This window comes from Puma concolor, chromosome E2 (genome assembly GCF_028749965.1).
Source record: "Puma concolor isolate L17-30 chromosome E2, mPumCon1.1.hap2, whole genome shotgun sequence".
Classification (NCBI taxonomy): domain Eukaryota; kingdom Metazoa; phylum Chordata; class Mammalia; order Carnivora; family Felidae; genus Puma; species Puma concolor.
In genome coordinates, this window is record NC_141681.1 from 21,656,807 (window position 1) to 21,669,486 (window position 12,680).

Consider the following 12,680-nt stretch of genomic DNA (forward strand, 5'->3'; position numbering starts at 1 on the left):
GACTAAGAATAAGCAACAGAACTTCTAAGACACAGATGCCTCCTCTGTAACAACAGAAATCGTAATAATACTCATGTCCTAGCATTGTTGTCATGATAAAATGAAAACTGAGTGCAGTGTCTGATTCATGATAAGCCCACACTAAACGCTCAGCCCTTTCTGTCCTCTCAGACCTGGGATTGAGTTTTATAGACTAATGGTGGAGGTAGCAATTCTTCCTTATAATTATTAGGCCAAAATCCTGCACTGAACATTTGCTTTAGATTGAGGCCTCTCCCAATTAGGGATGAATTGTTTATTAGTGCCTGCCTTTTTTTGAATTATTTCATAAGTTTAAGTGATCCATCCCTCTTCCATTTAAAATATTCAAGAAGCAGTTGAGATTTTAGAGATAATTATGGCTTCTGAAAAGTGCCTGCCTCCTTCCTACCTTTGCATTTTCTCTCTGTTCGTTTTTACATATTATGGGTTGCTGTGGTAAGTTGCCCCGAAGTAATATCTTACTGGGAAAGTTTGCTAAGCATGCGATGTTGAGATATTCATCACAAGGTTTGCTTTCATTTAAAAGGGGCTCATTACTATTCCAGACTAGCTTAAATGACAATTAGCCCCTTGATAAATCGTCTCCATTTCAAGCGTATTCCTGTTTGTTTTTCAGGTAAATGTAGTTTGGGATTTTAAGGGGGTGGAGCAGTGACCATTTTAACTCATGAAGACACTGCACTGAAGAAGCTCTCGCCCTGCCTGTGGTCCTCTTTGGGTCCAGGCAGAAGCACAGTGATTTGGTACAGCAATGAAAATAACAGGAGCCCTCACCCCACCAGCCATTAATGGTTTTCCGACTGTTTTCCGGCTCCGTGGCACAGTTGGGCTGGGCTTTCCAAGGCTCCTGAAGCTTCCAGGTTGTCCTGCTTTGTCCCATCTGTAGCCTTCTTGTGTCGTGTGTTTCTACCCCAGGCCTGAAGTCTCTCCTGAGTATTTCCTGAAAGGAAATACCTCCCCGTGTTTGCCTGGAAAAGGGAAGGAGGAAGAGCCAACTGTTTCATACCCTACCGTATGCCAGGTGCCGTGCCTCATTTATTCTACGTCCTCATCCTGTGGAGCATCTCCGCTGTACAAAGGGGGAAACTGACTCGCAGGAGGACTCTGGACCCTTGTCTAAGCTCCTGTGGCTGGAGGAAGGAAAGCTGGGTTTCCCAGTCTGTCCTGAATCCACATGCCCAGAGGTTTTCTACTATACGTGATGCATGTTGCAAGCTGGGGCCTCCCTGGCTTTCTAGAGAAGAGCAGCTGGGCCGAGAGCTGAGCCGACTGCTCAGACCTGTGCCCCTACAAGACCCCAAACCTTATTCATTAAAAGAAACTTCTGAGATTTTCTGGTATAACTATCCTCCCAGCATGTTTTCTGTTTCACTGTTAATCCTGTATCTTCATACATGTCCTGATGACAGCCTGCTAACTACCTCTCAGGGAGCCCATCACACTAGCTGTGATCCATTAACTCTGTTCATTAAAATCCCGCATCAGAAGAGGACTGAAAATACACCTCTTTTGTAACTTTATCCCAGTAGTTAGTTAGTCTTTGCCTCTGCTCCCCGTCACTTTTTCCTCTTCCTTACAGCCCTGCAAATATTTGAAAATCAGTATCAGATAATAGTTAAAATCCAGCGTTTATGGAGGCTTTAGCTAGTTTCAGTCACTGGGCGAAGAACATTGTATATGAGACTTATCCACAGTGACTTTTTGAACTGGTAAGATTATTGCTAACATCGTACAGAAAAAAGAAACAAACAAAAAAGACATTCCTGGTGTTCCACAACCAGTAATTGAAAAACGCAGGCATCCCACCCCAAACTTATGCACTATCAGGATGGTCCACACTTTCGTGCTTCGGCTAATCTGATGAGATAGTTTCCAGACTCCTCTCCATTCTCATTTCTCCCATTTGCTTCCACTCCATTATGTCATTGTTCCCTTTCATATGTGGCACCTTCTCTCAGATTCTACATCGTACAGTCTAACTGCTATGTAGCGATAGGGCCTAGTACTTCCTGAGTGAGGAGTGGACATTCCACTTCACCAAGTAGGAATCTGATGTGTGAAGTCATCAACAGAATTGTCAACCTTCAGTTAGAGATGAGGGTCCAGGGACCCAGAGGAAACATGACTTGCCTAAGATCACATGGTCATTTAGGGCAGGTGAAGCAAGAATTTGGCAATCTTGGTTCTTAACTCAGTCTCTTACCGCTATCTACAAACAAGTTTGTTTGTTTGTTTTTTAGAGTGGATATATTGGTGGTCTGATTTTTATTTAAACATATCATTAGCTCCATTATCTATCTAGATATCTATCTATCTGTCTACACACACAAAGATACAACCTGTTATGTCATTAGGTAGTTAAGTTGTGGTATATAAGTATGGGCCTTTCCATGAATCTTTATTTAGAAGTCATGGTCAGCCAATCCAATGTCTTATGGTAATATTTTGCAAACTGTACTATCTGACCTTGGCCTTCAGGTCTTTCCCACTTTATAGTCATTATCATTAATATCTTTATTCCATGTTTTCATAGTTAACAAAGTAGAGTGGCATCTCACCTTGCCACCCCTTGTAAGCATTCACAGGACTCACTGGCAGGGTTCAGTTTGAAATCAAGTTCAAACCCATCTGTTTGTCACCTACTTTAATGAAAGGCTCTGGGCTGGGCACACAGAAATAGTCAATCATAAGGCCTTCCTTAAAAAAGCAGCAATCTCAGTGGTGCAGAACATACTATGTCTGTCTATAAAAACTCAAGATCACGAACAGTAAGTGTTGCAAAGGAAGAATAAACAAATTTGGGCATAGGATGGGCAAGTCACAACCAGTGTAGTAATCCAGGATGGTCCCGGGAAGGAAGGCAGTTGTGGCTACCATGTCCTGATGATGGCTGCTGTATCATTAGTGATACGGAATACATTACCCCCGGTGCAAACCATAGAGGCATTGAGAACTTTCATTATTAGAAATCCTTCCTTCGATGGAGCCAAACTGTCTCCCCAGAGGTTATATTCTTTAATACAAGCTGTTGATGCCATGCAGAATGGATGTACTTCTTTCTCCACATTCCAGTTACTCAGTATTTATTGTTTTCCAGGAAGCCTTCTCCCCAGCTTTAACATCTCCGGAGTGAACACCTCATTCATTTTTTGCTCCAGCCCTCCTTGGAGGACTGAAGACGAAAATCTAGACGGCTAAACTCTGGACTATCCACTCCTTTCCACACACTTCTTTTATTGCAGCCCGAGGCTACATTACATTAGCTTTTATTGCCAGTCACATCACCCAGAGGACTTATGCTCCACAGTTTATTTGTTTATTTGTTTTTCCTTACGTGCTGCTGTTAAGTCACATTTCCCCACCTGTCCCTGTGCATGAAAGACATGACAGGCACCTTCAGTTGTTAGCACAGGCTCTGGAATCAGGCTGTCTGACTGCAACTCAATTTACCATTTCTCAGTTTACCCATCCATGTGCTGTGTTAGTAATATCTCCCTTACAGGGTGGCTCTGATATTAAACAATATTAATATATAAATACGCTTAAAACAGTGTACAGAATGGGGTAGCTGTTACTATTATCTTGGTTATATTTCATATTGTTAGGTTCAGTCCATGGATCCAGTCTCCCAAAACGTGTTTAAGTTTAAATCTTTAGTCTGTTATCCAGAATATCTGTCATCCTTCATAGCTTCATGCTATGAGTTGGCTTTACTCTGTCACCAAGCTTTCTTGGTAAAAACAAAAAACAAAAAGCAAACCAAACTAAAGTAAACAAAACAATAACAGCAATAAAAATACCCAGAATAGGAGCAGGGGCAGAATCTTATTAAACAAGACAGTTCCTTTTCAGTGGTTCTTCAGCCTGGAATACAATATTCTACATGTTAGTCATTCCTTGTAGCACACATTTGTCATCTTGTTTGCTTGTTTGTTTGTTTGGCTGCAAAGTATTGGAACCCCCGTCCTGTGTTTGGAGAATAGCTCACAAGAAGATTCTCTATAGAAAGAAAACTACTTGTACTCCAGAGGCCTGAAGGGCCAAAGAGTTGCTTCCTTAGCCCTCTTGGAAGGTAGAACACAGACTCAGCTCCAACCTCCCAGTGTGTTTTAAATTTAGATTCAGTAGCTTACATACATGCAGACACACACACACACACACGTAAGACCACTGGCCATGAAGAACTCACTCTGGCTTTTGTGGCAGTGGTTGTACCATTATCTGATGTCTGGGGCCACTGGGATGGTAGAGTAAACTGTAACTACCCATGTCCAGCAAGGATAGCTGTGGTGCCCACACCCACCTGATCCATGACTGTGTCTGGTCTGCGGATCTGACTGCCCCAGGTCCCTGACAGCATGACCTCTATGTTAGCCCAAGGATAGGATGATTAGATGATGTTGTGCCTGCTTACAGCTGGGTGAGATGGGGCAGCAAAGACACACAGGTAACTGCTGCCTCTGAAGCTGGCCTCATACCATCCCAGGACAACTTTCCTGACCCACCTTTGAAAGAAATCATCATCGCCCTTCCAGAGAGTGAAGCCTTCAGGGCAAGCTCAGAATTTCTGAGCTTCTAACATTCTGTAGTGTGTCTAATGGACCAGGTGGTTGAACATAGAATGGCTTTGATTTCATGGCTGGTGAAGCTCCTTGCCCACACCCGACTCAGTTATCACCAAGCTGCTCAGGACTCCTGGAGCCATGCATGCCAATTTCTATGTAATACTCCCTGACTGCTCACCATGCACACAAATCCAGACCACAAACCACAGATGACTAACCAACCAGGTGAAGCTGGGTGGGCAGCTACATCAGTAGGTACCAACATCATATTATCTGTTTATTAAAACATGTATATTTAAAGGTTTTGTCTATTTAACAACATATTTAAAGGTTTTATAAAATCATTTATGGTAGCAGCAGAACTGTATTTAAAATCCAAACCCAAGCTGAAAAAACAGGTTGTTTATGCAAACCATTCCAATTCATAACACTTTGCCCTAAAATATCCCAAGAGTTGTGAGGAGGTTGCTCTTGAACTGGCTTGCTCCACTATCTGCTTCATGTATAGACACAGCTGTGGTAGAAGATATCGTTTTCATTTTTATATTATTCTTGAGAACCTAAGAAGCACTATATAAATGAAGTGTCACTATTAGTATTATTATCTTAGAGTAGAAATTGCAATGTAGCAGTTAGAGCTGGGCACGCTTGCCTTCGGAATAATGCCTTGGTGATTCTTGTGTTTTATTCATCACCGCTCCTACTGCAAACATCACAAAGAATCTTCAACTTCAGCAAATCTCGGCAGTGCATTTGGGAGCATTAGTCAGGAGACTAATGCAGCCTGAGAGGATGTGTCTTTGAAGTAAGGGATGGGTCCTAGGGAATTATTTCAGCGGCCCTCTCCCCATCAACCCCATTGCCATCGTGCCCTGCATTACCAGCCAGAGAGGCACCCGGTTTGCACTTAGAGAGGCGTGCCTGTGTTCCTTTCTTATTGGCTGCTTAATATCCCATTTCTCTGAAGTGGAGAAAGATCACCTGTCAGCAAGTTTGCTGCCAATTGCTTACAATTTTTCCCTAATAGGCTGCCTGGTGATTCCCTCCCTGTAGGCAGACCAGCCTAGTGCCACCCTGACATTGCTGATAAATAGCTGTGTGGCTTTGGGCAAGCCAATTAACCTCAGTTTACTCATCTGTAAAGTGGCCTTTTGGGTCCTTTCCAGCTCTAAAATGATGTAGCCCTCAAATCTCCCACAAATCCTTTGGCTCGGTGCTATCCAGCTGTCACATCTCAACATTCTAGAGAAAGCCATGCAAACAGAAACACCAGGATGTGTAGCACAGGCTGGATTTGCCCAGACAGAGTAGCCAGCAGGTGATAGTGGACAGAGTATGCCTGCAGGGTAAGAAGTTTGGGACTCTGTGGAGTACATTGAATGCCAAATTCAGAGCTTTGGGCTTCATTCCCTAGGCCCTAGGGAGCCTTTGAAGGGTTGGGAATAAGGGAGTGATGCGTTCAATGCTTTATTAAATGATTTCTGGAACAGCACTGAGAATTACTGCTAGAAAGAACAGAAACTCTAAACAGGGAAGCCAGCAGGTAGGGGATTACAGCAGAGATGATGAAGCAGGGCCTAGGGTGGCAGCATTATCACAATAGCTGATGTGTACTGAGCATTTACTATATGCACACACTGTGCTCAGCACTTCCCATAAATTATCTCCACCCATCCTCACTACAACCTCAGTGATGCAGAAGCTATAATGATCCCCATTTATAAAACACAGAAACTAAGACTCAGAGTAGTCAAACAACTTTCCCCAGGTTTCAACAGTTAATAAGTGGACAAACAGGGATTTGAACACGGATCCCATGTTCTCCACTGCTCTGTTGTAGGGACATAGAGGTAAGAGGCTTCCAGGGGTAGGTTCATGAGACTTGCTGCTGACCATCGATGAGAAATTGGGATGGATATTTGGCGAAGTGCATCTTGAGTGCCTTGGACTTGGCCTTCCAGGGGTTATGTCACTGCATCTTTCCAACCTCATAAACAGGAGCCACAAGATCACACAGATTGTGGCAAAGGATTTGAACTCAGAACCTGAAAGATCCAGAAAGCTTTTCCTAGGACACTTCTAATGCTTCTAAGATTGATGGGTTCTTGGCTTTCTCCCAACCCAGCATGCTTTGAAGATGACACAGAATATTATGCTTTCTGTAATGTGCTCATATGACTTAAATACTTAAAAAGATGTGTTACAGAGAAAAGAAATTGTGTTTCCAAGTTCCATGGTTGTTTTGTTTTGTTTTGTTTTGTTTTGTTTTGTTTTGTTTTGTTGAAATTTTGGCTCCTCTCCAGCCCTGGCATAGATGAAGATGCCCCAATAGTGTCACTTTGGAACAATTATTTTGCAGCCAGAGTTTACAGTGGTGTTTATAGAGGGTGTTGAGAGAAAGCATATAAGCCTAGTCATTATCCATCAGTGGACACTCTCCACTTTCTGCTGTGTGGTGCCATGACCTGGTACAATGTATACAAAAGCTGAGAGAAGAGAGTCACATTGTGTCTTCACTGAGGCATATTAATAAGGACCCAGATTTCTGAGAGTTGAAAGAATCATCTATACTGGATTTTAAGAGACATCAAATTTATCACTCTAAACCAGGACTTAAGAACAAATGAAATTGCAAACACCAACATGACTAAGTCTTGCCCAGAGAGTCAAAGGCCACATGGTCTCTGTGCTTTGGTATTTCTATGTCTGCTCTAATATTCTTGAAACGTTTTCATTTCTATACCTCTTTGATTCATCTTTACCCATTCCTTCTTTGTTAACCAACTCACTGTGAGACAAGAGATGAGAACTTGCTTCCCTTGTCTAGATTCAAGTTCTCTCTTTTGTAGAAGAGGGTTAGAATGGAAAATTGCTGGGGTGCCTGGGTGGCTCAGTGAGTTAAGCGTCCGACTTGGGTTCAGGTCATGATCTCGTGGTTCGTGGGTTCAAGCCCCGCCGGGCTCTGTGCTGACAGCTCGAAGCCTGGAGCCTGCTTCGGATTCTGTGTCTCCCTCTCTCTCTGCCCCTCACCTGATCTCTCTCTCTCTCAAAAGTAAATAAACATTTAAAAATTTTTAATAATAAAAAAAAAAAGAATGGAAAATTGCCTCCCCACAGGAGGGATCTGGAAGAACAGCTGAGCTCTGCTTTAAAAGTCTGAAAACCGAACAAAACAAAACAAAAACAAAAACAAAAAAGAACATCTCTGGCTACCCTGCTTGACCCAGAGAATACATGTATTATTATTCTCTTCTTAATCCAGCTCCTGGGGTTCAGATATTTATTTGGACAATGAAAACCAAATTGATGATAGGCCCTTGGGAACTCAGGACTTAGTTCTCAGGTTCTGGCAAAGAATCTACAAATCCTATCTCCGGACTCATTTAAATTAATGGTTGTAAAAACAAAAGCAAGTAAGAAAAGCTTTGTGGCTAAGAATGTGAATTGATTAAATTCATGGAAATAGCATCACTCTTCAAGGATTGCCTGTCTTCGCTTAATGTTGAAAATATTGATATTATCTCTAGTATTGTTCCCCCTATTTTTACATTTGCATGGGAAACGATTTGATTAACATTTTCTCTGAAGATGGTTTCCTTCGGAGAAAGTTACATTGATCCTATCAGCTCGGCCACAGGCCACCAAGCGTGCCTTCCCAGGCAAGACTGATTTGGATGCAAAACAGCTATTTTGGAAACAGTAACTTTACCTGTATTGTTGAACCTCTTTTCAAGGCTCCGTTGGGTTTGCTATAGTAGAGCATTGAGGTTGCCACTCACATGACATACATTGTGCTAATGCAACTTTAATTTTCATACCAAATTGCACAAGAAATGAGTTTGTCAGAAATAATCAAGTCTATTGCAGAAGAGCCAGGGTGGGTAGTTACTGAGATGTGACTGTTACTATGTGAGGTGACCTTGTGTCGTGAGGATGTGTAGATAGAGGTCGTCGGGCATGCTGGACCCTGGGACACCCCTTAGGAAACTCCTAGGGACCATTGCCAGCTAGGAATATCCCCCAGTCATTAAGTATAACTTGGCTCTGGCTCTGCCTCTGCCTCATTCCCACTGACCTGCTGGGATCCTTACAAAAACGAAACCAAACAAACACACAAAACCAAAAATGCTTTATATAAATAGTTCAATATCTATGAAATTTATGCTTTACCTTAAATAAAAGATATAGTGACTGGATGCTAAGTCCACCTAGGTAGATCTGGAAATCCAACATAGTGTGAGGAAGAACTGGGAAAATATGTGTAAGTGATTCCTTATACTGAGCATGTAGGAACTGATTTTAAGCCTATTGGTTACCTCTGAGGTCAAAATCCCTTTGGCTTCCTATTTCATATATGAATTTTAGAATATATTTCCTCAGAACATTCAACAATTCTTACAACCTCCAGGACACTAATATATCAGAGTTTCCAAAGTTCATTTAGGTTGCTGGTCATCTGTTCGGGGGTTTCTTTTGAGCTGATGGGACATAGAATGACTTGCATACTATATCCTATCTATGTTCTCTTGCGGATTTAAACAGCAAGAAACATGGTGCTTCCTTGATGGCTTTGGCATGTGCTTTAAATTCACTGCTCAGGTCTCATGACAGCGTTGAAACCTGATCTGAGTGATTAAAAGCTCAAGGGCTGAAGGGGTTCAGACTTCACTGCCTTCAGATTCTGCTGCCACCAGTTTTCATACACAAGTTATTCTTTTTTTTTTTTTTTCTTCAGTTTCCTCATCTGTACTTTTGGCATGACAAGAACATATACAGAGCCAAGTGAACACTTCATAAATGTCAGCGACAGCCCTGTGGTGAGATGTGTATTGTTATTTCTGCTCTGTGGAGAGGAAGTGGGTGCTGTGAACTTGCTCACCTTACTCTGGTTATATAGCAGCTAGTAGTGACAACGTGGATTCTGTGTCCAAGTTCAGTGGCTCCAAACCCATTTGTTCCTTTCTGTTCCTTCTACTCAAGTTTACTAAGCTATCATTTCTCTCTTCCACACCAAACCTTCTCTTGGATTTGATGCGGACTAGTTTTCCATTGCTTATGAAGGGTTCATGCTTTCCTTTTAAAGAAATTGACATAAATATTGGTCTCTTTCCATGGATGGATATTTGCATAACTGTGAAGTATGTTAAGAACTCAATTTTCTCCCCCAAATCCTTTGTTTTTGAGCTTTTCTATGTTTATAATTGAAATTCTAGGAGCATAGCTCTCCAAGCCAGTGTTGTCCTTGAGATATGTAACACAAGCCACAAAGGTGAGCCAAATAATGCAATTTTAAATTTTCTAGTAGTCCAATTTTTAAAAAGGTAAAAAAGTGACAATTTTATTTTTATTTTTTATTTTTTTAAGGTTTATTTATTTTTGAGAGACATGGAGAGAGAGAACGGGCAGGGGAGGGACAGAGAGAGAGAGGGAGACACAGAATCTGAAGCAGGCTCCAGGCTCTAAACTGTCAGCACAGAGCTTGACACGGGGCTCAAACCCATGCACCATGAGGTCATGACCTGAGCTGAAGTCACTTAACTGATTGAGCCACCGAGGCACCACAAAAAGTGACAATTTTAATGATGCAGCTAATATATCCAAAATATTATGACATGCAATCAATATAAAATTATTAATGTGCTATTTCTCCTTCTTTTTTCATACTAAGTCTTGGAAATCTGGTGTGTATTATACACGTGTAACACATCTCAGTGCGGACTAGGCACGTGTCTAGTGCTCTGAAGCTGCATGCACCTAGTAGATACTGTATAGATGGTGGAAGCCTTAGTATTTCAAAGGACAATTTATACCCAAATAATTTTTAAACAACTGTTGGCGAGGGAAGTACTCTTAGGCACGTTGTTGTGTTACCTAATTTCAGTCTCAAGATAACCCCGTACTCTCACCCCTATATTTCAGACAAGGTAACTTACAGCTCAGATTATATACATGCTTATTATTATACAGCTAGTAAGATGCAGAACTTGAATTTAGATTTCCCATCTTTTGTCTCCCTTTCCAGGGCTCTCTCTACAATACTGTAAGCACCCAATAGTGATGATGATGATGATGATGATGACGACAACCATGTTGAAATAATAACAATATTAACATAGTAATTCTGTTAATACCTGGCAAAGGTGAATTTAGAACACTTTCTCCTAAATTGTGTCATTTTTGGTTGTGTGTATAAACATTTGATACACAATCATTTAAAATATATATTTACATCCTAAATGAGTCTCTAGCAGGTTGCAGAAGGCAAGGTCCAAAGCTAACCAAGAAGATGTAATGACTCAATGAATCAACCTGCTTCCAATGCCAAATTTATCCAGGAAATCAGATTCACATGAAGGTTAGAGAGTTTCATCGGGATGCATGAAATATGACCACTAGGGAGATGGGGTGTGGTGCTCGGGCCATGTGGGTACATACTTGTGTGACTGTGCATGTGCAAGTCCTGGGCGGGCAGAAACTAGGGCAGGTACATACAGGTGGGCTCATGGCTGCACCTTTTAAAGCCTCACCACCTTTTAAATCACAGCTGCAAGAGCCACCTTCTTTCACTTTTAGCTTTATTGCAGATTTGCTGAATCTTCAACCCAAAGCTGGGTCTCGTAACAGAGGAATCCATAGAAAGAGAATGATCAAGATAGGGTCATTCTTACTTAGAACCAGGGATAATAATGGCTTTCAAAGATATGATGAGCTAACATTGACACAAGCTTCAGACCTTGCAACCTGACCTTAAGATGTGGGACACCTGTGAGTACAGGTGTCCCTGAGGCAAAATAGATGACAATAAATCTGCTATCCATCCATCCATTTAGCAAATATTCATGAGACACCAATAAATTAATTAGGCTAGAGATAGAAAGTGGACACGTTAGACAGTTTCTACTCTTATGGGGTCAGACAGTAAAATTTAAGCGAATGAACAACATATTTTTCAGTAGTGATAAGTGTAATTAGCAAAACATGGCAACGTGATGTATTAGGAGGTGAATGATAGTTGCTGTCTTTGCCCGTCCCTGCTGAGTGCTATTGGGTATGAATGAGGAGGATGATTATGAGGATATTTACCATTATTGGCGGCCTACTAAGTGATGACTACGAAGGGAATAAGGAAGGAAGAATGAAAAAATTAAAAAAAAAAAGGAATACAAATGACAAGGAAGGAAGGAAGCGAGAGATGGAGGAGGGGAGAAAAGGAGGCCAAGGTATTAGCATCATGGCTGACACCTCTCAGAGTGATGACAGGAAATCCCAACAATGGTCCGAGAGCTGCATCCCCTAAAATTGAAGGGGAGTCCCACACAGGAAAAGAAACCTGACCAGCAGCACAGGTGAGTTCAGGGATCTGCCAAGAGCAGGATCTGGGCCTCTTTTTCATGGCTTCTGCTTGTTCATGCCCATGTCTCCTCATGGGCATTCATTGCCTTTATTCCAGAGAAGGTCATTTAAGCAAGGATATATGAGGAGGGTAGTATGCATCTCTTGGGGTTCTGAGAAGTCAGTGAATGTGTAGAACAAGTTTGTATAAGTAGATGACTGGAAGAGATACCATTATTAGAACATAATTCCTTTGGTTAATGGATAGAAGTTTTGAGATGATGCCTGGAAGAATATGCCCACACCTATCTGACGGATTGCTTGGAGGGACAAAGTGATGGGATTTTCACCTGTGACAAGAAAAAAAAAAAGTGGCTAAACATCCGTCTCAGGAAGAGATACTTAAGTTAAATCCCTTGATAAGATGTGCTAGCTATAAGTGGAAGGAGGTGGAAATGTTCTCTTAGGGGGCATTAAACATAGCAATTTGTCTACCCATCTTGGGCAGTCCAATAAATACCATTCTGGTGGTGGGGCGCCTGGGTGGCGCAGTCGGTTAAGCGTCCGACTTCAGCCAGGTCACGATCTCGCGGTCCGTGAGTTCGAGCCCCGCGTCGGGCTCTGGGCTGATGGCCCAGAGCCTGGAGCCTGTTTCCGATTCTGTGTCTCCCTCTCTCTCTGCCCCTCCCCCGTTCATGCTCTGTCTCTCTCTGTCCCAAAAACAAATAAACGTTGAAAAAA

At 42.0% G+C, this 12,680-nt stretch overlaps 1 protein-coding gene across 2 annotated transcripts in view; it reads left to right on the top strand.

The window, feature by feature from the left end:
- The window catches only part of CDH11 (cadherin 11), a 154,506-nt gene that overhangs the window by 6,260 nt on the left and 135,566 nt on the right, over positions 1–12,680 (top strand). The window contains exon 2 of one of the 2 annotated variants that reach the window (XM_086689280.1): positions 9,343–9,424. The exons of the other annotated variant lie outside the window; for it this stretch is intronic. The gene's annotated coding sequence lies outside the window, so the exon portion shown is untranslated. The remainder of the gene's footprint in view (positions 1–9,342; positions 9,425–12,680) is intronic. 2 annotated transcript variants of the gene reach the window in all.